Source organism: Rana temporaria, chromosome 12 (genome assembly GCF_905171775.1).
Source record: "Rana temporaria chromosome 12, aRanTem1.1, whole genome shotgun sequence".
Classification (NCBI taxonomy): Eukaryota; Metazoa; Chordata; class Amphibia; order Anura; family Ranidae; genus Rana; species Rana temporaria.
The window spans coordinates 39,678,904-39,703,373 of NC_053500.1; the positions used below are offsets into that span (position 1 = coordinate 39,678,904).

The 24,470-nt window shown below is 44.3% G+C and overlaps 1 protein-coding gene across 2 annotated transcripts in view; it reads left to right on the forward strand.

The window, feature by feature from the left end:
• Nucleotides 1–24,470, forward strand: part of HAP1 (huntingtin associated protein 1) — a 93,783-nt gene that overhangs the window by 36,535 nt on the left and 32,778 nt on the right. The gene's annotated exons all lie outside the window — the stretch shown is intronic.

Sequence of the window (24,470 nt, forward strand, 5' to 3'; positions counted from 1 at the left end):
AGCAGACAGAATCTGGAGAAGCTGTGGATAGTGATCAATCAGTATCCAACTTTAGGTTGTAAAGTTCAGTTGCCCCCCCGCCGCCTAGTCTGCCTTTAGGCTTTCAGCGGTGCTGATGAAGAAGCAGTTCTGCCACCACTAGATGGAGCTCTTGGGGTGAGACAGACTGCTCATTCATCTGTACATTGCCATGTTCTAGGAGTTAGTAAATGTCTGGGCAAATAAAACAAGTTCATTACACCTTTGTAAAGCATGCATATTTCCCCAGGAGCTCTGGCAGATTAACAGGGGTTTTTCTAAACATTCAGCACTTTTTAATGATAAAATGTAGGAATATACCGGTAGGTATGTATTAGAGGTGTACTATTTATTTATTTTTAACCCAGGTATACTTAATAGAACATCTTTAAATAGAACATCTTCTTCTGCAGCACAGCAGGATGTATACAGATCTGAGAGGCTGCAAGCAGCAGTGGGGGAAACAACACTCTGATCTCTTAAAGCGGAGGTCCCACCAAAAAAAAATATTAAAAGCCAGCAGCTACAAATGCTGCAGCTGCTGACTTTTAATATATGAACACTTACCTGTCCAGGGCGCCCACGATGTCGGCAGCCGAAGCCGATCTGTCGATCAAAGGTCGGCTGCTGCCGCTGCTGCTGCATTGTGGCTTCACTTCCCGGTTCCCTACTGCGCATGTGCGAGTTGTGCTGCGTGTCCTCACTGGGACCTGTGCGTCTCCCAGAAGACGGCATAGGCGCCGGAATTGGCGTAGATCACCGCGGAGATCTATGCTTGGAAGTGGGTGCAAATACCAGGTATCTGCTCTCTCCTCCCCCCTGAAAGGTGCCAAATGTGACACCAGAGGGGGGGAGGAATCAAAAAAGTGGAAGTTTAATTTTTGGGTGGAACTCCACTTTAAAATAAGGGACCTTTTTCCTGTTTCATTTTTTGTGGAGCATAAAAGAAGCTGGCCATATGCAATTCTATTTTATTCATTTGAATATACAGCGCAGGAATCCCCCCGGCTGAGCCATTGAATTCTGACCTCCGGCACCAAGTGACTGTTCAAATACCAGAACAGCGGCTGCATCTGATTGGATGTAGTTGTTGTTGGGCCGACTATTGTGTGCCCAGCTGTCGGACAGGAGGGCCACTCTTAGGTGAATTTCAGTGGGTTCATCAGGAACCAGACATATTTGGAGCAGTGTATTTTATTGCAAAGGAGACATTGCATGTCTCTTCTGCAATAAAAAGCCTGCCTGTTCTCCATTTTTATTTTTTAAATTTAGGTGCACTTTAAGCTGCACGTGGACTGGAGTTTTTACATTTTAAATGGGGACTGTAAGGCTAGCCATACACCTTTTTAGATTTATCCCGCTCAGCCCATGAGAAATCACACTAAGGCTGTGTTCACACTGAAGCGGTGCAGGAACCACATCGATCACACTAAGGCTGTGTTCACACTGAAGCGGTGCGGGAACGACAGCGATTCCTGTGTGGGTTTCCAGCACCACTTCAGAATTGCAAGCAGTTCACACTGCGCTCTGCGAACCGCTGCAGGTGTCCATGTAAAGGTAATGATAACCCCAAATCGGTTCACAGAACGCAGTGCAAACTATTGAATCAGGACGCATGGTTCTGAACACCCATGCAATCTGATTTCAGTGCGGACAAATAAAGGATCCTGCACCTTTTTGGTGCTGATCCAGTGTTAATCGAGCCATGCATAATGTATGGCTCAATTCGCACTGCACTGAATTTGTGGGCCATTTGTATGGGAATCTTGTGCAATTCCTGTACAAATGACATGCAGTGCGGTACACCACATCAGTGTAAACCCAGCCTAAACAGCCGGGTGTTGTATTCAATCGGCCATGACAGCCACAACTGCCCTAATACCCAAACAGTGACTGCATCTGAAAAGATAGTTACTATGCGGCCTAAAATTTCCCCCCATATCCGTTTAATTTTTTTAATTGCGTCTGTCAAGCTGGTTGGTGCGGACAAGGCCGGCCACCCATGGCTCAAATTGCTGCACGTTCATCAGAAATGTGAGCCGAGTATGGCCGACCTAGGTTTCAGGAGATGGACAGGTTGACGGAGCAGTGTTATTGTCACACAGCATGCCTGAGGCTCATGGGGGACGGCGTGTACAGGTGTTTGTGTTCAGCAGTAAGTCATAAAAAGGTTATAGCTCCAGCCTGTGAACACTCCTTGTTCCTTATCACCTCCAGGGAAGGTCTCCATAGCTGTCTTTTCAATGCACCACTGAACTTTGTACAGCATGTCAATGCACAAACATGGAAGAGAGCTTATTGGAGCACATATAATGAAAGGCATAAGATATTGCATGATAAAGCTCAGATTAGATATTAACTTTCGTCTATTCCTAGGAAGTGATATTTCCAGTTTCTTGTTGATTCCTTTTCAATGTATTCCCAGAGACCAACAGCTCCCTAAACTGAAAATTCTGTATTCTGTGAAATATGTTCTGTAAAAAGACTAAAGTATTTTTGGGTGTCACGTGATAGGGTAAACCATAAAAGATAATTTCAGGGGTTGGGCTAAGCAAAGGGCCAGTTTAATGCCCTTCAAGCTTTGAGGGGGCAGACTGTGACCAGTGAGGATAGAAAATGCCCCAGCATCAGTGCCCCATCATTGGTGTTAATGGCAAAAATAGGGCCCCATCGTTGGTATTAATCTGCTTTCTCCTCCTATCCACAGTTTCCTTTTGTAGTGTTTTTATTACATTTTTTGTGTCTACCTGAAGTTTAGCCTCAAGATTTACGCTGGGCATACACAGTTAAAAATTTTCAATCTACAAACAATCAGTGCAGCGGAGCTGTGTGATACATCTGCTGGCTGTTGGTAAACATACAGGGCACCAGCAATTCCATAACACAACCCTGACAGCACTGCATGTTCATTCATAAGCACTGCGGGGCTGTGTGATCTTTCTGCCAGGGTTTTGTATTTAGAAGGCACCTCAGACAAATCGCTTGGCCCCGCAGCACTGAATGATCCGCTGTGAATAGCAGCCCTGGCCTCCAAAGAGACCACTGACAATTCCGGCTAGCAGCGTGGTCACAAAGCGGTGGGTAAATTATCTGACCATGCTGCTTGGCAATGGCAGGACAGATCCAAACAGGACAGCTATATGCACTTAGATGCCTGGGGGATTAAATAAAAGTTTAACAATTTTGCTGAGGGTTCCCCTTTAAAGTTTAACTTCAGCCTAGGTTTTTTTTTTTTCTTTTTTTTTTTTTTTTACGGTTTTGATCAATTAATGAAGGGAAGCCTCTGAAAATATTTATTGCAGTCGATGTTCTCTTTAGGAATATTTTTTTTTAACTTTCTGTTCCAGTGACCTGAACAGGATGTGGGGGGAAATGTTCAATGGGACAGTATTTAAAAGCTCAAGCTTAGGCTGGGTTCACACTACGGTTTTCCCGTCCGTCAGCCGCATACGATTTCAGTATTGAAAACGTACGGGCCCGGACGGGAAAACGTATAGATAGAGAATGCATTGCAAATCGTATGCACTCAGATGCATCCGGGTGCGTACGATTTGCTGGCAAAACGTTTTTTAAACGTCCGCAAAACCGTGTTCAACCACGGTTTTGCGGTCGTTTTTAAAACAGTATGGCAAACGCATACGTTTTCCTTTAACATTAATGTTAATGGAAAACGCACATGTGTGCGGTTCCATACGTTCCCGTCCGTTTCAGCCGCATACGGTTTTCCATATAAATCGTATGCGGCTGACGGACGGGAAAACCGTAGTGTGAACCCAGCCTTACATTGCTGGGGAAGGTGGGAAGAGGAATACTATAGAATGTCACTTGAGTCTGCTGGGGCTTCTAAAGCCTCGTACACACCACTTTTTTTTTTTTTTCATTCAATTCAGCAGGTTGAATGAAAAAAGAATGACCCCTCAGGTCAGAACCGCTGTACTAACCATTTAATGTTACTTCAGCAAATTTCCCCTGCTGTGCTATTGTGTTCTGACTGGGGGGCGGCCCCCTCGCCAGAACACTCTGCTCAGCGCTTTCAGCCATTGGCTGAGAGCACTGATCGGGAGTCGGTGTGCTGCTGGTTTTCCAGCATGCTCATCCGTCAGAAAAGCCTTCTTTCGGACCGGCTGTCATACACATGTGCCGAATGTTAGCCATTTTTTATTGGACCGGCAAATGTCACATGTACTAGGCTTTACATAACACCCAATATGGTGGCACCCCAGTAGTGGTCTCAGGGCTTTTGGTTGTCTACACCAGGGAGGTGTTTACAGGTAAATCAAATGCACATATATTCAGTGAAGATTGTTGTTGAAATAAATAGTCTGGGGACAGGGACCCTTTAAATCTGTTTTTGCTGCCATGCATTTTTTTCCTGCATTCAGGCTCGGTTCACACTGGTGCAATGCGGGGAACCCTGCAAATCCAGTGCGGATCCCGCATCGCACCTGAATCGCAGACAATTCACACTGCCCTATGCAAACCGCTGGGAGTTAATGACATCCCCCCCCCCCCCCCCCCCAAATCTGTTCTCAGATCGCAGTGCGAACTGTGAATTCGGACAGGAATCTGATGGCATGGGTGTTCCCACCCATGAAATCCAATTCTGGTGTGGACTAAAAAAAGGGTCCTGTACGACTTTGGTTTGAATGCGATGCAAGTTCAGCCATACTGTGTATGGCTAAATTTTTATCGCACAGACATCGCATGTGATCTGCACAGCAATGCAGTGCAAATCGCATGCAACGTCTGGCATCGCTGCAGTGTGAACCGGCCCTTAGCCCAGGTTCACACTGGGCTGCGGGAGTGAAGCAGTGCGAGTTCAGCCGAACTCGCACAGTTTCACTTCCGCTGGCAGTCCCGATTTCGGCCGCGATTTCAGAGACATCTGTGCAGGTTTCTGCACAGATGTCAATGTAAATCGCGGGCCGAAATCACAAAGTAGTACAGGAACTACTTTTTGAAATCGGTGCAGCGCCGCAGATGCGGTGTCGCACCGATTAGGCCGGTGCCATTGCCATCAATTGCCGCCGATTCGAGATGCGATTTGACATCTCAAATCGCATCTCAAATTGTACCAGTGTGAACCAGGCCTTAATGTTTGTTTTTGCGCATTTAAGCATGTTTTACATGCAAGGGGTGTGCATTCATGCAGCTTCAGGACAAGGAACGCCCTGTCTACCAACCATTGGCTCTGTACAGTGACCGCTTGCAGACAGGCATCCAAACACACCTGGGCTCATCCTCGCATGGCAGGTGAATTGTGGCTGAGCACATGGCAGGTATCTAGGGGAGGTCCTTGTAACCATAGGATGACGATCTACCATGAGCTCACCTGCAACAAGTTGAAAATGCATAAAAAGAAAACTCATATAAATGGACCTGCCTGGAGAGTGCAAAATCTGGTGCAGCTGTGTAGCCAATCGGCTTCTAACTTCAGCTTGTTCAGTTAAAGCGGGAGTTCACCCGAAAAACTATTTTTAACATTAGATTGAGGCTCATTTTGTCTAGGGGAATCGGGTGGTTTTTTTTTAAATCGAAGCAGTACTTACCGTTTTATAGATAGATCTTCTACGCCGCTTCCGGGTATGGTCTTCGGGACTGGGCGTTCCTATTTGATTGACAGGCTTCCGACAGGCTTCCGACGGTCGCATACATCGCGTCACGAGTAGCCGAAAGAAGCCGAACGTTGGTGCGGCTCTTTACGGCGCCTGCGCACCGACGTTCGGGTACTTTTGGAAAATCTAATGTTAAAAATTTCGTTTTTGGGTGAACCTCCACTTTAAGCTTTGACAAAAAAAAAAACTGGAAGCTGATTGGTTTCTCTGCAGAGCTGCACCAGATTTTGTACTCTCCGGTTTTAGTAAAACAACCCCTCTGTGTTTTGGGGACATGCATTAAAAAAAACAGGCCTATATAATTAGCAAACATGTTTTTCCCAGTATTTCTGTGCCAGAAATACGATTATGTGTGAGTGGAGGTGGGGTGGGTATGGAAAGTCACGACATAAACAGAAATCTATTGCATAATAACATATTCCGCTGTGCTGCCTTGATATGGGAAAGTAAATGAACAAGGTAGGCAATTAATCATAACCCAGCTTTATGGCTGTGTCTTTATGTATATTTACCCCTGTACAATATATTACCAGAAGAATTGTGTGGCATGTTACCCAGTGTCCACATTACTCCATAGGGTGCGGTCTAGACGGCGTGTTTATGTTCTGATGCCGTGTACACACCATCACTTTATGTGATGAAAAAAAATGACGTTTTTAAAAACGTCACTTTAATTGACCGTGTGTGGGGGAAAACGTCGTTTTATGTCTTCTAAAAAACGACCAAAAAAAATTGAAGCATGCTTCAATTTTATGTGTCGTTTTTCAAAACGTCAACTTTTACTTCACAGAAATTGACCGTGTGTAGCAAAAACGTCGTTTAAAACTAAGTTTTTTCACCCGCGCATGCCTAGAAGCTAGTTATGAAGCGAGCTTCAATGGAAAAACGTGGTGAACGTAACCTCGCTTTTCTAGAACATTGTGAGAAAAACGATGGTGTGTAGGCAACTTCGTCTTTGAAAATTGAAGTTTCAAAAACGTCATTTTTTACTTCACAGAAAATGTCGTTTTTTTTCATCACATAAAGTGATGGTGTGTACGCGGCATGAAGCTGAGAGACCTTGAGTGCGATAATGATTATGGCGGCATTCCCGTGGAGAGTTGGCTTTCTGCAATGGCAGGTTTCCAAATACAATTATTATATATGAGGTATGGAGCCTACCATGTCTAACCTGTCCTTCCAAAAATGCTAGTTGCAGGGCTGTCATGCTAATCCAATTTAGTACCTACAAAGTCCCATTATATACTTAACAATTCAGGTAAAAAATATAGTGAGTCACTGACTGAGAGGAGCAAGTATGCAAATTAGGAGCTCTGACTTTGCTGTGACTTTCCTGATCTGAATGCTTGTTTTGGGTCAGTAATTGTACTGAGGCCAAGAAACCGCTATTTCGAACCCATCCATTTAGTCACCTGGGGTGGAATTTTGTGTAGACTGGAATGGAATTATAGGAGGCCTCAAATGTGGCCCTTGACACTTCCAGAGGGCAGTGCATTTTTGCACCTCAATGCTCAAAAATTTGTGCATTGATTGGTGTCAGTGGCCGTAATAATAACTCCCAGCATTGATGTCAGTGGCCGTAATAATAACCCCCAGCATTGATGTCAGTGGCCGTAATAATAACCCTCAGCATTGATGTCAGTGGCCGTAATAACTCCCAGCATTGATGTCAGTGGCCGTAATAATAACCCCCAGCATTGATGTCAGTGGCCGTAATAATAATTTTTTTTTTTTTTTTTTCTTTAATGCAACCAAAGATAATTGCTCCATCTATGGCCGGCTTTAACCCTCCATGCCTCCCTGCATTGGTGGTCAGTGGCAATGAAAATTAACCCCACCCACCCTACATTGGTGGGTGGGGGGCAGAAAGCCGATGACTGACAGTCACCAGGTCTCTGCTCACAGAGAACTGAGAATTAAGCAATCGGTGGGCTTTGATCACTCGGTTCTCAGCCTCAGTTCTCACCATTGTCACAGTTAGGAATCTAGTCCAAGCAAAGCTGTACTGTATACATCTTGGAGCTAGTGCATGTAGACTGAACTAGCTGCTAGTAAGAGGGTGGAGGAGTTCTGCAGTACTGAAACAAAAGAAGATGACAAAAATGTGTTTATGATTTTATGAAAAAAAAACATGGCTATTATTTGATGCACAATGCTTTAGCAAAAATAATCTCATCCAATTAGGGAGGCTTCCCGCTGATCCACTGCAGTTTCTTCACAGCGCGGGTGCAGCACAGTGTACTTACAGGTTTTGTGTGGGTTAGTCACACTTTAAATGGGTAATTACCACCGGCAATTAGTCAAATAGATTATGACTTCCCAGAGAAGAGAGAAAATGGTCCGTTCCTCTACGAAACTATGCCGGTTCCGAGGGACCACAGGGCGGGTGCAGCACAGTGTACTTACAGGTTTTGTGTGGGGTAGTCACACTTTGCCATTGACTTCCATTAGACTAGGCGGGTTCGGTGCATTTTGTGAAAAGCGCGGGTACAATGCCATGTGGTCAAACCGCAGCACATCAGTGTGAAGCCGCCTTTGGGGGTTCCCATCTTCTTTCCTCAGTTGTTTCCAGGACTCGACTTTGTAATTACACAGAGCAAGAGTGTCTGAAAGGCCCTCATTGTTTACTGGTTGACTGTAGAAAGAAGCGACCCATCAACTGTGCTTCACAGATGGTACCTGATCAACGATATCTATTTATATATTTTCTATATATAGTCTATATACACGCATACCATTTTAACCTGTTCTTAAATAGACTCCTCGGTTAAAGCTGAAGGTTAATCATTTTTCCTTCCATGTTCATCACTTCCTCTTCAACATTTTTATGACTTTTTTAAATAGACCCTTTTAATTTTAGACCTATTAATGTCATCACTGGTCTCTATGCTTCTCTGTACAATGCAGGCAGATCATGGCTGGTAGGAGGCAACAGCAGGTTGTGCTGTGCATAGATTCCTGAAAACATAACAGGACCCTGCCTCAGTACTCCTCACAAGAGCCCTCAGTCCTGATGTAAGTAGTGGGCTGACTCTTGGGTGGAGTTTTGTCAATATCTAAATGTCTTGATGGGTGTCTGTCAGTCTGGAGGAGTGGGCATTCTGTATTTGCAGGCAGGTCACCCTATGTAACACTCACATGTGATGCTGAGGCTTCATGATTGGAGAACTGAAGTCCAGTGAATGAAAGGGGTGGTCCAGAGACAGGCTAGAGAGGAATGCTCTAGATCAGGAATATGCAATTAGCGGACCTCCAGCTGTTGCAAACCCATCATGCCTCTGCCTCTGGGTGTCATGCTTGTGGCTGTCAGTCTTGCTATGCCTCATGGGACTTGTAGTTCTGCAACAGCTGGAGGTCCACTAATTGCATATCCCTGTGCTAGATGATGTTGGACTTCTTCCAGCTAGGAAATGAGGTGGGCTATATCTTGCTGCAGCTTCCAAAGCACACTGCAAGAGGCTCACAGTGTGCAGTGATATCAGAGAAACTAATTTCAGTACAGAATAACTGTGCAAGACTGAAGGGAATGCCGCATTAAAGGGGTTGTAAAGGTAAAAAAAAATTCACTGTAATGCATCCTATGCATCAAGGTGAAAAAACATCCGACAATACCCCCCCCGAGCCCCCGTTATACTTACCTGACCCCTCGAAAGTCCCGCGCTCGCCCCCGACATCCTCTTTGCCACTTAGCCTGGCCGTTGATTGGCTACACTGGATGGATTGAAAGCAGCGCAGCCATAAGCTTGCGCTGCTGTTAATCACATCCAATGACGTGGCGCGCCGGGGCGGGGCCGAGTGATGTCACGGGAGCGTGCCCGCAGGAACTCAACACCATGCAAGCTCGCTCCCATTAAGGTGTTGAGTCCTTGCGAGTGGGAGCCGAGACAGCCGCCGAGGGACCCCAGAAAAACGGGTTCGAGGGCCACTCTGTGAAAAACGAGCTGCACAGTGGAGGTAAGTATAACATGTTTGTTATTAAAAAATAACTTTACAACCCATTTAAAGTCTATGAACTGGATGATGGTTCCAACAGCACTGTATATAAAACAACATAAGAAATAGGGCACAGGTGACAGGGTGACACAGGAGCACAGTTGAGATCATTTTTATCCTATAACAAGAAGTGCCTGAACAAGGACCTTCATGGGTTTGCAGATATTTTAAACTCCAGTTCACACTGATGTGATGTGGGAAACGCACAGGAATTGCTGCATTTCCCCGCACCGCATAGCAATCACACTGTGACGCTGTGCATTTGTCTGAATCTGATCGCATGGGTATTCATACCAGATTCCAGTGCAGCAAAAAAAAAAAAAAAAAGTGTCTGCGATTTGAGCCATACAAAATTATGGGCTCAAATTGCACTGCACAGAATTGCATGTGATTCGCACAGGAATGCGGTGTGATTCCTGTGCGAATCACATGCGATGTGACAATGTGAAACAGGGCTAAAGGATAAGTTCAGCTTTCATAACATGTTATACTGTATGTTACACCTGTATCTAGGGTGTAACATGTAACTAAATGAGCAACCCCTACCCCCGAGGCCTCTGTTATGATAGGGGGCCGGGATCTTCTCCCTGCACCCGCGCTGTCACAATTGTTTATAAAAAAAACGCTCTGAGCGCCCATATGGCTGTATCATTCATTTACAGAGTTCTGTGAATGGGAGAACTGCAACTGCCATCAACCATTGCGGTCGACAGCTTTTAGTTCTCCATGAAGGGTGCTGATGAGCGCTCTAGGTAGATCATCAAATCTTCCTGTAATTCATAACTGCCTGCCTGTATGATGTATGAGCAGACCGCTACACCGACAGCCTGCAGAAACCTCCGACGGAGGCTCTTTACCACGTGATTAACCATGTCCAATCACGGCTGATCATGATGTAAACAGGAAGAGCCGTTGTCTGACAGATCAGTGTCCATCCGTGCCATCCATAAGTATCCATCAGTGCCGCATACCAGTGCCCCCTATCAGTGCCCATCATCAGTGCCACCTCATCGGTGCTGCCATATCAGTGCCCATCATTGAAGAAGAAACCGTACCATATTTTCCGGCGTATAAGACGACTTTCTGGATGCAAAAACATGCATCCAAAGTCGGGGGTCGTCTTATACGCCGGGTACGGTCTCCGTGCTCACTTTTTTTTCCAGCGGTGACAGTCTCCGTGCTGCGCGAGCGTGAATGATTTAAAAGACGCTCCTTCTCCTCAGAGTGTTCTGTGATAGGAGGAACACAAATCTTCCCAGCAGCGCCTCTGTTCTGTGTTCCTCCTATCACAAATGCCTTCTCATCCTCGGACGAGTTCAGGCACAGTGGGGGCAAGTGATGGCACAGAGAGGGGCAAGTGATGGCACAGAGAGGGGCAAGTGATGACACAGTGAGGGGCAAGTGATGGCACAGTTAGGGGCAAGTGATGGCACAGTGAGGGGCAAGTGATGGCACTGTGAGGGGCAAGTGATGGCACTGTGAGGGGCAAGTGATGGCACAGTGAGGGGCAAGTGATGGCACAGTGGGGGGCAAGTGATGGTACAGTGAGGGGAAAGTGATGGCACAGTGAGGGGAAAGTGATGGTACAGTGGGGGGCAAGTGATGGTACAGTGGGGGGCAAGTGATGGTACAGTGAGGGGCAAGTGATGGCACAGTGGGGGCATGGAATGTAATGGCACAGTGCAGTGAGATTTGAAAAAGCCTGTTTCTGTCAGTGGTTCCGGCTACCCCTCAGCTTCCAGAAAGACTAGTAGGAAGGGGGTAGTCTTATACAGTGAGTGTATCCCAAAACCAACATTTTTCCTGCAAAATTAGGGGGTCGTCTTATAAGCCCAGTCGTCTTATACGCCGGAAAATACGGTACTTATTTACAAAAAAAATTATAGAAACAAAGAAAAACATTTTCTTTTTTTTTTCTCAACATTTTTGGTCTTTTTTTATTTGTTGCGCAAAAAATAAAACCCCAGCAGTGATCAAATACCACCAAAAGAAAGCTCTATTTGTGGGAACAAAATGATAAAAAATTTGTTTGGGTACAGTGTAGTATGACCGCGCAATTGTCATTCAGATTGCGACAGCACTGAAAGCTGAAAATTGGCTTGGGCAGGAAGGTGTTAAGTGCCCGGTATTGAAGTGGTTAAAGGCTCCTAATAATTAAATGCACAGTTTTTTTTGCCTCTATTATTTAACAAAAAAAAGATGAATTCATCCTTTTAATGAAAGCTGCAGATAAAAATATTGGAAGCAACTTTTAGGTTAACATGTTAAAGCTTATATAGTTACATAGTTGGTCTAGTTGGAAAAAAAAAAAACGCAAGTCCATCTAATATCTAATTCAACCAATAGAAGGTAAAAATATATATATATATATATATACTGTATGTGGTCCTATACCCATATTGGTGATAGGTTTAGATCTGCAAACAGTAAAAAAATAAAAATAACGGAAGAAAAGTGGGTTGCTGTGGAGGAGCACAGAGGGTCCACCTATAGAATGTTTACAATAGGGAGCTACATCCAATCTGTGCTGACGTTTAATCTGATTCTCTAATATTACTGTGCTAAATGAGATGTTTGTCTGGATTGTGGATGTGACTACTGGCATGTCATCAATGGAGGACCTTAATCTTCACGAGGGACAGGCATGCACAGGCTGGCCTAGAGTCACTCTCAGCCCCTCACATTTTACATGACAAAAGATGGATCGGGTTTTCGTAGCCACGAGGCAGAAGGCAAAAGGTTGCAGGAATTCTTTCAGTTGCAGCTTCGCTCTCACTTGTTTTTCTACTTGTTTTATGACCTTGTGTTCTCTCTAAGCCTTTTTCATACAAAGGATTTACTAAAAGGCAAACGATTATCTCCTCTCAAGCTCCAGATATGTACCTGATGACAGTTTAACGTTTTTTTTTTTTTTTAAATAACAAACGTCATACTTGCCTCCACTGTGCAGTTCGTTTTGCACAGAGTGGCCCGCAAGTTTGTCAGTTTGACAACTAAAATACCGTACTTTATTTTCAGAATTTGCTTAACCACTTAAGACCCGGACCATTATGCAGGTTAAGGACCTTGCCCCTTTTTGCGATTCAGCACTGCGTCGCTTTAATTGCGATTGCGCGGTCGTGCAACGTGGCTCCCAAACAAAATCGGCGTCCTTTTTTTCCCACAAATAGAGCTTTCGTTTGGTGGTATTTGATCACCTCTGCGGTTTCTATTTTTTACGCTATTTTTTTTTTTCCACACCTGCAGGATATAATAGATGTTTACGGCAAAGTGCAGCTAACCCACAAAAAATACACAGGTTCACTGCACTGCACCTGCGGTTTGGGCAAATCGCAGTGCATCAGTGTGAAAGCAGCCTTAGGCCCCTTTCACGCGATCGGTCTGACCCAATCAGACTTAATATTCACCTCTATGGAGCAGCAGATGTAAACAGACTTGTGTCTGTTTACACCCGCCTACCTAAAAAAAAAAGATACAAAGGGATCTGCCCCCTTCCGTCTGGGCTAATCAGATTGGATCAGAGGACCCAAAGAGTAGAGTGGGCTGTGTCCGTGGACACGAACCTGTCATCCTCCCGCTCCGCTTATTGTGGCTCGCGACCAGTTACCAATTTGCCTAAGTGGCCCTTGCCCTTCAAAAGTTTGGGCACCCCTGCTTTAGCTGGTCTATTGTGGTAAGCCACTCCCAGAAGTGGAGTACAAGGAAAGGGTGTAAAGACTTCAGTACTCCACTTATTTGAACCTGTTGGCACCGACAGCACGTAAATATGCGGCCTCTCAGTGGTTGGGCCTTGGTGCCGAGCAGCGGTGTATTTGCGTGCATTGCAAAACTAGCTGGCAGGTAATGGGAAGCTCCTGATCATGTGACCACCATGACAGCCAATCACGGCAGTCACATGAACATAGGCCCCGCCTCGTGGCATCTAAAAATCCTTAAAGGGCCAAGGGGTGCCCGCGACAAAGGGTTAAACCAAAGACCCTGTATATATATATATAGCTCAGTTCTCCAAGACTGTGGGGCTAGTCGTCACTAAGCTAGTTGTTCTCAACCTCAAGTACCCCAAACAGGCCAGAGATAAATAACTGCCTTAAATACCAAGTCATTGACATTGATTTAACGCACGTGTTTAAGAAGGAAATCCTGAACACGTGGCCTGTTGGGGGTACTCGAGGGCTGAGCTTGGGAGCCACTATACTAAGGCTTTGTATGGGCAGGTAGCTGAATTAATACAGTACATTTTTAGTTCTTCACTGAACAGCCAAAATGGCTTCTTCTTTTGTTTGTAACGGTTTGTCAATGAAATAAATAGGCTGTAGATCTTGTGAATACAGACAGGTCAGGGGGTTAGTACAATATAATGAAGAGAGGATCAGGAGATTCTCAGATCTGAACTTGCTAGGGATCATTAAGAAGATTATTAGTCTAGAAAAGAGCTTTCCAGTGTGGTTATCTGTAGAGATTATGGTATGTGTGCCGCACTTATCTATACTTAAAGAATCTATGCATTAGGGCTCAGTTATTTTTACATACAGTTTGTATTTTGTCTAGCACAAAATAAGATTTGTTTTTTTTAGCAGTGTGGCTTTAGAGGTTCATACAGAACTCTGGGCACATATAAAAGCCCCATTCCATTAATAGGCTTCACAACAGATCATAGATCTGAGGTGAACTGGACCAGAAGTAATGGCCTATGTGGCTGCGCTTCTCTCATTTGTCTCCCTGTGTAAAATATATAAGGAAATAGTGCAGCACAATGTTATAATGAAAATGTGCAATAAAAAAGTAGTTTAACCGATTGCAAATTACTGATAATAATAAATGCAAAAATAAAAGTCCAAAATGTAAAAAAAAAACAAAGGAACAGTGTGACAACCACTCCAAATATTCAACGGTGACGTTTACTTCAAATAAAGTGATCCCTCCACCGTTAAGAATGGTTACTCTCACCTTAAGGTATGGACCAATGTTTTACCAGGCAGTCATACCAGCAGAAATCAAATAACAGATTGGTGCAATGTGTTAATGGCAGACTTCTTAAACTCAGCAGCATTGGGATCATAGACAAGAGAAAAAACAGATCTAAGTGCTCTCTGTTTTAAGACAAGCTTAAATGTATTAAAAAGACATATGCAGGCTACTCACATTAGCCCGAATGAAAAACGGCAGCAATTAATACACACAGCGTGTGTTTTCACAAGCATGGCAGCGAGTGACGTCAGGCTCCTTCCCCCGTACGCGTTACGTTGTAGCAACTTCCTCAGCGGAAACATTTTTTTTTCTGGACCTCATATACTGTTGGTGATGAACAGTACAATTGTGAAATGTACACTATTTTTTCCTCCTTTTTCCCCCCCCCCCCTCTGTATCCTTTCTGTGGCCTTGGTGCACCAAGCAGCCCATCGGCTAAGTGGAAGTCGGAGTGCCGCCTGACATATACCACAACATACCCTGCTGCCGTGTAAGTCCAGTGCCCCAGAGTTGCAAGAGAGACCATCGGCTCTTAGATGTGGCCTACTTAAGTGAGCCAGTGGACCGCAACCTGCTGGATACTGCCTGCAGCGCAACATCTTAACCACTGGGAGCTGTGGTGAAGACAGGTGGTATCTTAGATTCTGCACCTCAGCCTATTTCAGGGCACTAAGGAAGCTGCCAGCCAAGACCTCTGTATCCACTCTGTGGCTTTCACTATCATCCGCCCAATGGCTTCACCAGGTTCTGGCCTACCACTTCACCCCCCCCCCCAGTGGGAACAGATTTCTAAAGCTTGCCATACTCTATACCATTTTCTTGTACAATTTATCTTTAGCTTTACCAGGACCATATAATATGAGGTCAAACCTAAACACTTTCAATCAGGCAAGCTCTTCTAATCTAAAGAAAATTGAACAAGAAAATGTTATAATATACGTCCATCTTTTGTCATGACACATAGTCTTATGGGTAGTGATGGGTAGGGCTAGACAGTCCTTAATGTTCTGATGGGTGGGCTGTGCTTGGTCTGATTGGCAAGCTAGGGGTTTGCATATTAGCAATAACTAGAATGAAAGCACAGCCTATTGTGACATCAATGCATCATGTAGTTTTAGGGAACTCAACCAACACAAGGGTGGCAACGCTGCCATGACCCAACCTCAGCGGTGTCCTCTAAATACAGAAAATAAGGAAGGAGCCTTGTCCGTGTACAGATCAAAGCTACCGGTAAAAACTAGTAACACTACATCACTTAAAGCGGAGTTCCGGCCACAATTTCACGTTTTAAATATAAATACCCCTGTAATACACAAGCTTAATGTATTCTAGTAAAGTTAGTCTGTAAACTAAGGTCCGTTTTGTTAGGTATTTACAGCATTTAGACACTTTATAAAATAGAAATTGACTGGGGCCATCTTAAGTGTGGGCATCATGAAGCCAGACTGTATGACTTCCTGGATTTCAGCCTTGCAGATCTCGCACATGCTCAGTGCTGCACAAGCAGTGTCAGATCAGGTTTCAGCACCTGTACTGTCGAAGTCACATGATTCTTTGAGACTGGGGAGTACACAGACTCCTGGAAAGTTACACCCACTACATTCCCATGAGTCTGTGCGGTGTAGGTTAGGAAGCATTAAGCACCTAGGTGCAGGAAGTGGGAAGATTAACTATTCTGCCTAGCAACAACACTTTGAAGGCATCTAAAAAAAAAAAAAAATTCGTAAAGGACTAATGACATTTTTTTTAAAACTACTGATGTAATGTTATATTTATGAGTAGAACTCCACTTTAACTTGTCATGCTGCATTGTATGTTTGTTTGGTTTTAGATTATAGTTCTAGTTTGTACATAGTACATGTAGGCAATCTGTGGTATGTAATAGAATGGCCGTATACAGTATATAGTGTGATAGGTTTGCTGTAAAGCAAACTTGCACATTTCCCATTCACCCATACCAGAACATACAATTTTTGTGTAATTATTATTTGTATGAAACAAATCATGTGACCAAGACCGTGCATGCTTGGAAATGAAAGAATGCATTACAGTACAATACAATACATTATATCATTTCTGAAGTTGTATTCTGTCATACGAGAATTTTTGTAACTTTAGTATTCTTCTGATTATTGATATGAAACTAGCATGCAAAAAAAAAAGTAACAATCATTCATCCGATATTCTTATCAAGTGTACGAGGCATATCTCTATGGCTGTCTGGGGGAGAATTCCAGATAAATATAAAGCTGCAATGATGAGACATGGTAATATACTGTATGTGTGGCACACAAGTAGTTGAAGGTTGGCACAATTGTTTTAGGATAATGATGTACAGAAATACCTAATTTTATTAAAGGTGAAATATATAAAGTGCCCATTTGATATAAAGCACTGGTGGTATCCAAAGAAAAGCTGCCTTGTATTGCCGACATAAGTAAACACAGTTAGAACATGTAATGGTTCCAATCTGCCCTATTAATAAAACGAGGTCAGAGATGAGATGAGCTCTTAGCGCAGATGGAAGTGGAGGATCGTCCTGGGCATCTGTCTGTTTGCACGCTCTCATCATTTATCTGTGTCCGTTCCTTCACCTCCAGGCCTGCAGGCCTATTCTCCTTCTCCTCACACAGCCTGGCACACAGCGCTGTCACACTAATGACATTCGACAGATCTGTCTGGTTGCACTTAACTGCACTAGACTATTCTTGCCTGTTCTACATTCCAATGAACCCATTCTACGGTTCCCTAATGAGCCTTTCCTCATCTTATTTCTGAGTACAGGGGACAGCAGCAATGTAGAGCAAAGAGTGTAAGCAAGACTTGTGTTCTTCTTCATTGATGGGCAGCCCCAATGAGATCTCAGACAATTTTAGGTGTTATCCATGTTAAAATGGCCCTGAGTCATTTAGCAGCAATAACACTTAAAGCATATGTATAATTTAAAATAGAAATGAAAGGCAATACATTTGTGTATAAATATAAAAACATAAAAAATCCCCTTTATTGTAAGTGATCACATAAGCCCTGTTTTCAGCTGCATAGAGAGGTGGGGGTGGAGAAACAGCAGTGCACTGATCTTCCCAGTTAATGGCTGTGCAGGGGGAGCATGTCAGCAGAAGTCTAATGCCTTGTACACACTTCCGTCTGGATAAACTCAGACGGATTTTTCAGACGGAATTCCATTTAAGCTGTCTTGCATACACACTGTCACACCAAATTCCGACCATCAAGAACGCGGTGATGTACAACACTACGACAAGCTGAGAAAAATGAAGTTCAATGCTTCTGAGCATGCGTCGACTTGATTCTGAGCATGCATGTTTTTTTTTCCCGTCGGAGCTCCATACAGACGAACAGAATTTCTGATAGAATTTTTACCGTCTGAAAAAAAGAGAACATGCTCTCTTTCTAAGTCCGTCGGAATTTCCGAAGGAAAAACTCAGATGGGGCACACACACAGTCGGAATATCCGATGAAAAAATTCCTTCTGACTTTTTTCAGCGGAAATTCTGATCGTGTGTACAAGGCATTAGTCTATTGGAGGAGAGCAGGCTGAATTCTCGGCACAGCTAGAAAACTGACCACACTGTGCTCTTATGATTAGTGTGGTCATTTTTGATTAGGAAAGCAGAGGGACTGGCAGGAACACCAGGGCTATCACATAAAGGAAAGGAAGCAATACGAGAACAGGAGACTTTCTCATACAAGTACGTGGTACAGCAGGCACATATCAGGAATATGAAATGTTGGGTTGACCTATTATTAACATTTCAAGATAATTAGTTGGGACAGTTTGAAGGGTTTTCGAAGACAGATGTGGATCACAAACTATGTCGACTGCCAAAAACATGGGTGAGTGTCCAAAAAAGTTTATGCACCTACATGGGTATGGCTAAGGCCTCGTACACGTACAGTTTCCGCGGACATGTCCGACCGTATGTACGGCCTAGCGGACCGGATTCCTGGCCTAGCGGACAGGTTTCCAGCGGACAAAAGTTTCTTAGCATGCTAGGAAACTTGTCCGGTGGAAACCTGTTCGTCGGACATGTCCGATGGTTAGTACAACTCATCGGACATGTCCGCTGGCCCGAAATCCTGCGCATGCGTCGAATTGATTCGTCGCATGCGTGGAAGCATCGACCTTCCGTGTCAGTGAATGTTGGTGTCGTCTACGTTACCGCGTTCTCTGTCCGTGGGGATTTTGGTCTGATGGTGTGTACACACATCAGACCAAAACCTCCCAGCAGACATGTCCGATCCGTGGACCGTTTTCATCGGACATGTCTGCTCGTCTGTACAAGGCCTTAGAAGGGCATGTCTTTCATCTTATGCTTTTCTATTTTTTAGATAAAATAGGGCCTGTGGGCACTCTGAAGAGAAAAAAGTACTGTGCTGAATACTGGGGTATACAGTGCACACAGTCCGCCATCTTTGTACCCACAAAATACACCCCAATACTGAGCCACACATTATCCTTAGAAATAATGGTGAGACTCTCAGCCATGAATTTTCAGGGGTCATGTTGAGACAAATATGCACATTTTTGGCCATTCCTGGCCAGGAGACTGGCATGATCCAACCATGGTATGAGAATGGATAACCCAACCCACTCAGTGTAAAACAGTGGGAGCAAAGCAGCAATAATGATAATGTGTTGGATCTCTTGTAGAGAGAGCATAGGAGGGGTTGGCAAACTGCATAGGTGGAGATTAGTGGAGGGTCTTTAGATCAAATCTGTTAATACTGAATAACCGCCAATGCTTTAACAATTTACTTGGTAAAAAAACATACTTCTTTTTGAACCTTTGTTACATCTCAGTGCTGATCTCCTGCAGCTTCTTTAGAACCACGTCCTGCCCGCATGCAGTACAGTGATGGCTGCATAGTATTTCATAGGGTGGGTTTCCTTCTTGTGATGACAGTGGACCATCCCTGTGCAACGTGCATCTGCACAGCTGCTTGTTGTCTCCATTGGGAGAACATTTAACGTGGTGACTTGAAGGCAGGAGATTAGAGGAGACTGTGCAACCCCAAGGCACAAACTTCCCAACCAAGGAGCTTAATGCTAGTATCACCAGCTACAGTATCTCACAAAAGTAAGTACACCCCTCACATTTTTGTAAATATTTTATTATATCTTTTCATGTGACAACACTGAAGAAATGACACTTTGCTACAGTGTAAAGTGGTGAGTGTACAGCTTATAACAGTGTAAATTTGCTGTTCCCTCAAAATAATTCAACACACCATGTCAAAACTGCTGGCAACAAAAGTGAGTACACCCCTATGTGAAAATGTCCAAATTGGGCGCAATTAACCAATTTCCCTCCCAGGTGTCACGTGACTCGTTAGTGTTACAAGGTCTCAGGTGTGAATGGGGAGCGGGTTTGTTAAATTTGGTGTTATCGCTCTCACTCTCTCATACTGGTCACTGGAAGTTCAACATGGCACCTCATGGCAAAGAATTCTCTGAGGATCTGAAAAAACAATTGTTGCTCTGGCCAAGACCATACAGCGGTTTAACAGGACAGGTTACACTCAGAACAGCCTCGCCATGGTCGACCAAAGAAGTTGAGTGCACGTGCTCAGCATCATATGCAGATGTTGTCTTTGGGAAATAGACACATGAGTGCTGCCAGCATTGCTGCAGAGGTTGAAGAGGTGGGGGGTCAGCCTGTCAGTGTTCAGACCATACGCCGCACACTGCATCAAAATTGGTCTGCATGGCTGTTGTCCCAGAAGAAAACCTCTTCTAAAGATGATGCACAAGGAAGCCTGCAAACAGTTTGCAGAAGACAAGCAGACTAAGGACATGGATTACTGGAACCATGTCCTGTGGTCTCATGAGACCAAGATAAACATATTTGGCTCAGATGGTGTCAAGCGTTTGCCACGGCAACCAGGTGAGGAGTACAAAGACAAGTGTGTCTTGCCTACAGCCAAGCATGGTGGTGGGAGTGTCATGGTCTGGGGCTGCATGAGTGCTGCCAGCACTGGGGAGCTACAGTTCATTGAGGGAACCATGAATGCCAACATGTACTGTGACATACTGAAGCAGAGCATGATCCCCTCCCTTTGGAGACTGGGCCACAGGGCAGTATTCCAACATAACGACCCCAAAACACACCTCCAAGATGACCACTGCCTTGCTAAAGAAGCTGAGGGTAAAGGTGATGGACTGGCCAAGAATGTCTCCAGACCTAAGCCCTATTGAGCATCTGTGGGGCATCCTCAAACGGAGGTTGGAGGAGCGCAAGGTCTCTAACATCCACCAGCTCTGATGTCATCATGGAGGAGTGGAAGAGGACCTCAGTGGCAACCTGTGAGGCTCTGGTGTGTTGAGTTATTTTGAGGGAACAGCAAATTTACACTGTTATACAAGCTGTACACTCACTACATTGTAGCAAAGTGCCATTTCTTCAGTGTTGTCATATGTAAAGATAGAATAAAATATTTACAAAAATGTGATGGGGTGTACTTACTTTGGTGAGATACTGTTAAATATTGTTAAATGATATAAAATATTTTTGGAATTGACATTAACATGTTGAAGCTTAAAACACCCCACATTCTCAGTGCCACCCCCCCCCCCCCCCATCCCCTTATATCCAATATGGTTTGGTAGAAACTGGCCAGACTGAGTGCATCCATAGGCCGCAACCTGATTCTGCTGCAAAGTCAGTCACCCCTTTTTGGGGTACCCTGGTGAATTGACCATTGACATTGCCGCCATTCAAGCAAAGAATACAGACATTTAAAAGAAAAATTTGAGCTGCAGCACTTGTCCATCAGTGATTGTCTCCCATGATTTGAATTCAGTTTGCTTCAGAATTTGCACTACAAAGGTTCCTATTTATTTTCATTTTTTTAATTTTGTGATTTGTTGCCAAGGAAATAGTATTTTCGTGGCATTACTAGCTTGCTAACTTTACAGGTTTGTAACTCGGTCACTCTATTAAGCGTGAGCCATGCTTCGGGCCCCTTAGTAGCTCGCAAGCGACGGTTTCTTTCCATTTGATTCTATGGCTACGTTGCAAATCGCTGAACGAGAGTGATTTGTAGTAGAGCACATCAACCTAATGATGTAGTCGCAACAAATTGTAAGTAACTATAGCGATTAATTTGTTGTTTATAAATCGCTGTTTATCAGCATTAACGATTTGCAGCATTGAGGAATTACCGCTTAAAAATGTCCGTCTGACATGGCCCTTATGCCTTGGACACATGACCGGTTTTCCTGACATGCCAAAACCCGACGTTTTTCCTGACGTGATTCCTCTCAAGCCTGCCTTGCATACACACGTTCGGTCAAAAAAACGCTTGACCAAAGTGCGGTGACGTCCAGCACGTACGACGGCACTATAAAGGGGACGTTCCATTCAAATGGCGCCACCCTTTGGGCTGCTTTTGCTGATCCTCGTGTTAGTAAAAGTTTGGTGAGAGACGATTCACGGTTTTCAGCCTTGTGCTTTTCAGTCCGTTACAGCGTGACGAATGAGCTATCTCCATTACGAACGCTAGTTTTACCAGAGCGAGCGCTCCTTTTTTCCCCTCGTAAAAGCGCACACACAAGCGGCTTTTGCGACAAGAAAAAGACTGACGGGAAACACAATGGGAAAAAATAGAGCAGGTTCTAGTTTTTTGGCGGGCAGTTTTCTCTTCGGGAAAACTGCTATGGAGCATACACACGACCGGTTTTCCCGACCAATCTAAAAAAATGGCAGTTTTCTCTTTGGGAAAACCGGTCGTGTGTACGAGGCATTAGGCTGAAGTCAGAGGGGCGACTCAGCTACTAGCAATCCTACCACTGGCAATTGGTCAAAATTGCCAATGGCCAGTATTGGTAAGAGACTGAAGGTTTGCCTTGATAGAATCGCCTCTGTAGCTGATCAAGCGATCCAGATTCAGCAGCGTTTGGGCAAGCGACAGAGCGACATCTTGCTGCGTCTGCCTGCAAAGGAAGCGATTCCATAGGGACAGACAGGCAGCCTCTTTAGTGATCTTGCTACTGGTGATTTGTCTCTAGCAGCAGAATCGCCCATCTGATATCAGATTTAGGGTTGCGTTAAGCAATTTATTTGATAAAATATGCTACTACCATGCTGTGGATGGACTTCTACTCAATTACTAAGACCGTCCCATCTTTATTATTATGTATGTGTTGACTGAAGAAGGATCCACAGTGAATAGTTTGTCTTCTCTTTGTTAGGTCGAGTTCATGGTGTTTTTCAATTTGCATATAAATCCAGTGTCTGCTCATAACACTGCCATTGTCCCCAATCTTTTCCCCCCTCAGCCTCTCCAGGACTTTCCAGGATGTTCAGAATAACAACTGATCCTCCCCCAGCCTGAGTTCTGAGGAAGAGGAGAGATTCATATGTTAACATCTGACCATGATTACTTATGGCACTTTACCAACCTCCATTCGGTTGGAGGAGTAACCACTTGGCCTTTAGGAGAAAGATCAAAACCCATCTATTTTAAGTTTAAAGGAGAACTGTTCAAAAAAGCACCCAGAGGCGATTCAGTTCGCATGTGCAGCGCTATATAAGTTTTTCACTCACTAACCTAATTAATAACTTGCCTTTAAAGTAAAGCTTTACACTGAGGTTTTTTTTTTTGTTCAATGAGTATGCTGAATGAAAAACTCAAATTGCTGAAAGGGCGTGCATTCAAGTTGCTTTCTAAAATAGAGAGAGAGATGAAGGAAATGATTTGTCAGCTGTGAAAATTGCTGCTACGTGCTGTATGGGAATGATAGTTGGCAGGAAAACATTGGGCGTAATTATTGAGTTTTGATGGATCATGTATTTATTTACAGGTATAAATGGGTAAATTAAGGTTATATGGCTTAGAGGGGGTGGCTCTTTGACTCTCTGATCTCATAGTGCGTCCGTAGTCTTCTAGGTTCAATGACGGAGAGCGCCATTCCACCTGGAATGCTCTGCTCAGAGTTGGGCTTCTAATCCTAACAACTTGCACAGTCTGGTTTCTGGGTAAATTTGCAGGGAACTCCACTTTACTGGAAGTTGGCACAACAGCCTACCTGTATTCCACACTCCAAACCTTGGAACAAGTCAACCCAATCATCTGCTGCTCCACTGCAGTCAGTTTTTTTTAAATTTCAGGACAACCTGGCACTGACAAATTATCTTCTGCTTGCTTGTCATGTGGAATTCGATTATTCACCTTTTCTTGCTCAGTGTTTTCGCCATCCACATCCAAAGCGTGCATGGTCACTTGTCTTAGGCCAGACAGCCTAAAAAATATTTAACCTGTTCCTTGTTTGCAGACAAAATGGCCTCAAGGAATTCAAATGCATGACCTGAATATTATGGCAAATGTGTGTCACAACATTGCAATGACCCAAGGCAAGGTGGGAGCCTACAGTACTCTGGCACTCGCCAGGGCAATATCCACTACACACCATGGAGTCAACAGGTGGGAATTTGGGAAGGAATCAGAAACTGTTAGGCTATAACTGAAAGTAGTCATTTAATACTGGGGTATGTACCCCTTACAGAACCACATGCCAGCTTCTTAAAAAGAGGAGAATGTTGTCTAGTAAATATATAAGTGAACACAGTTTTACACTGTTTTAAGACCACCATCACACTCCCCTGTTCCAAGTTCCAGCGAAAGGGGTTGTTCATGGGGGTGTAGGCACTGTGAGTAGAGGGTTTGTTCAGGGGAGATGTAGGCACCATGGTAAGAGGGGGAGGAGGTGACTGGTTGTGTTTTTTTGGGGGGGGAGGTCTCGTGGTCAGTCGGGCACCTCCTCCTCTGCATCACGGCGGCTTCTGCCGTGTGTCTCCTCCCTCCTCCTAGGCATCCAATAAGATCGCCTGTCCTTTCAGCCAATCGGGTGACGGG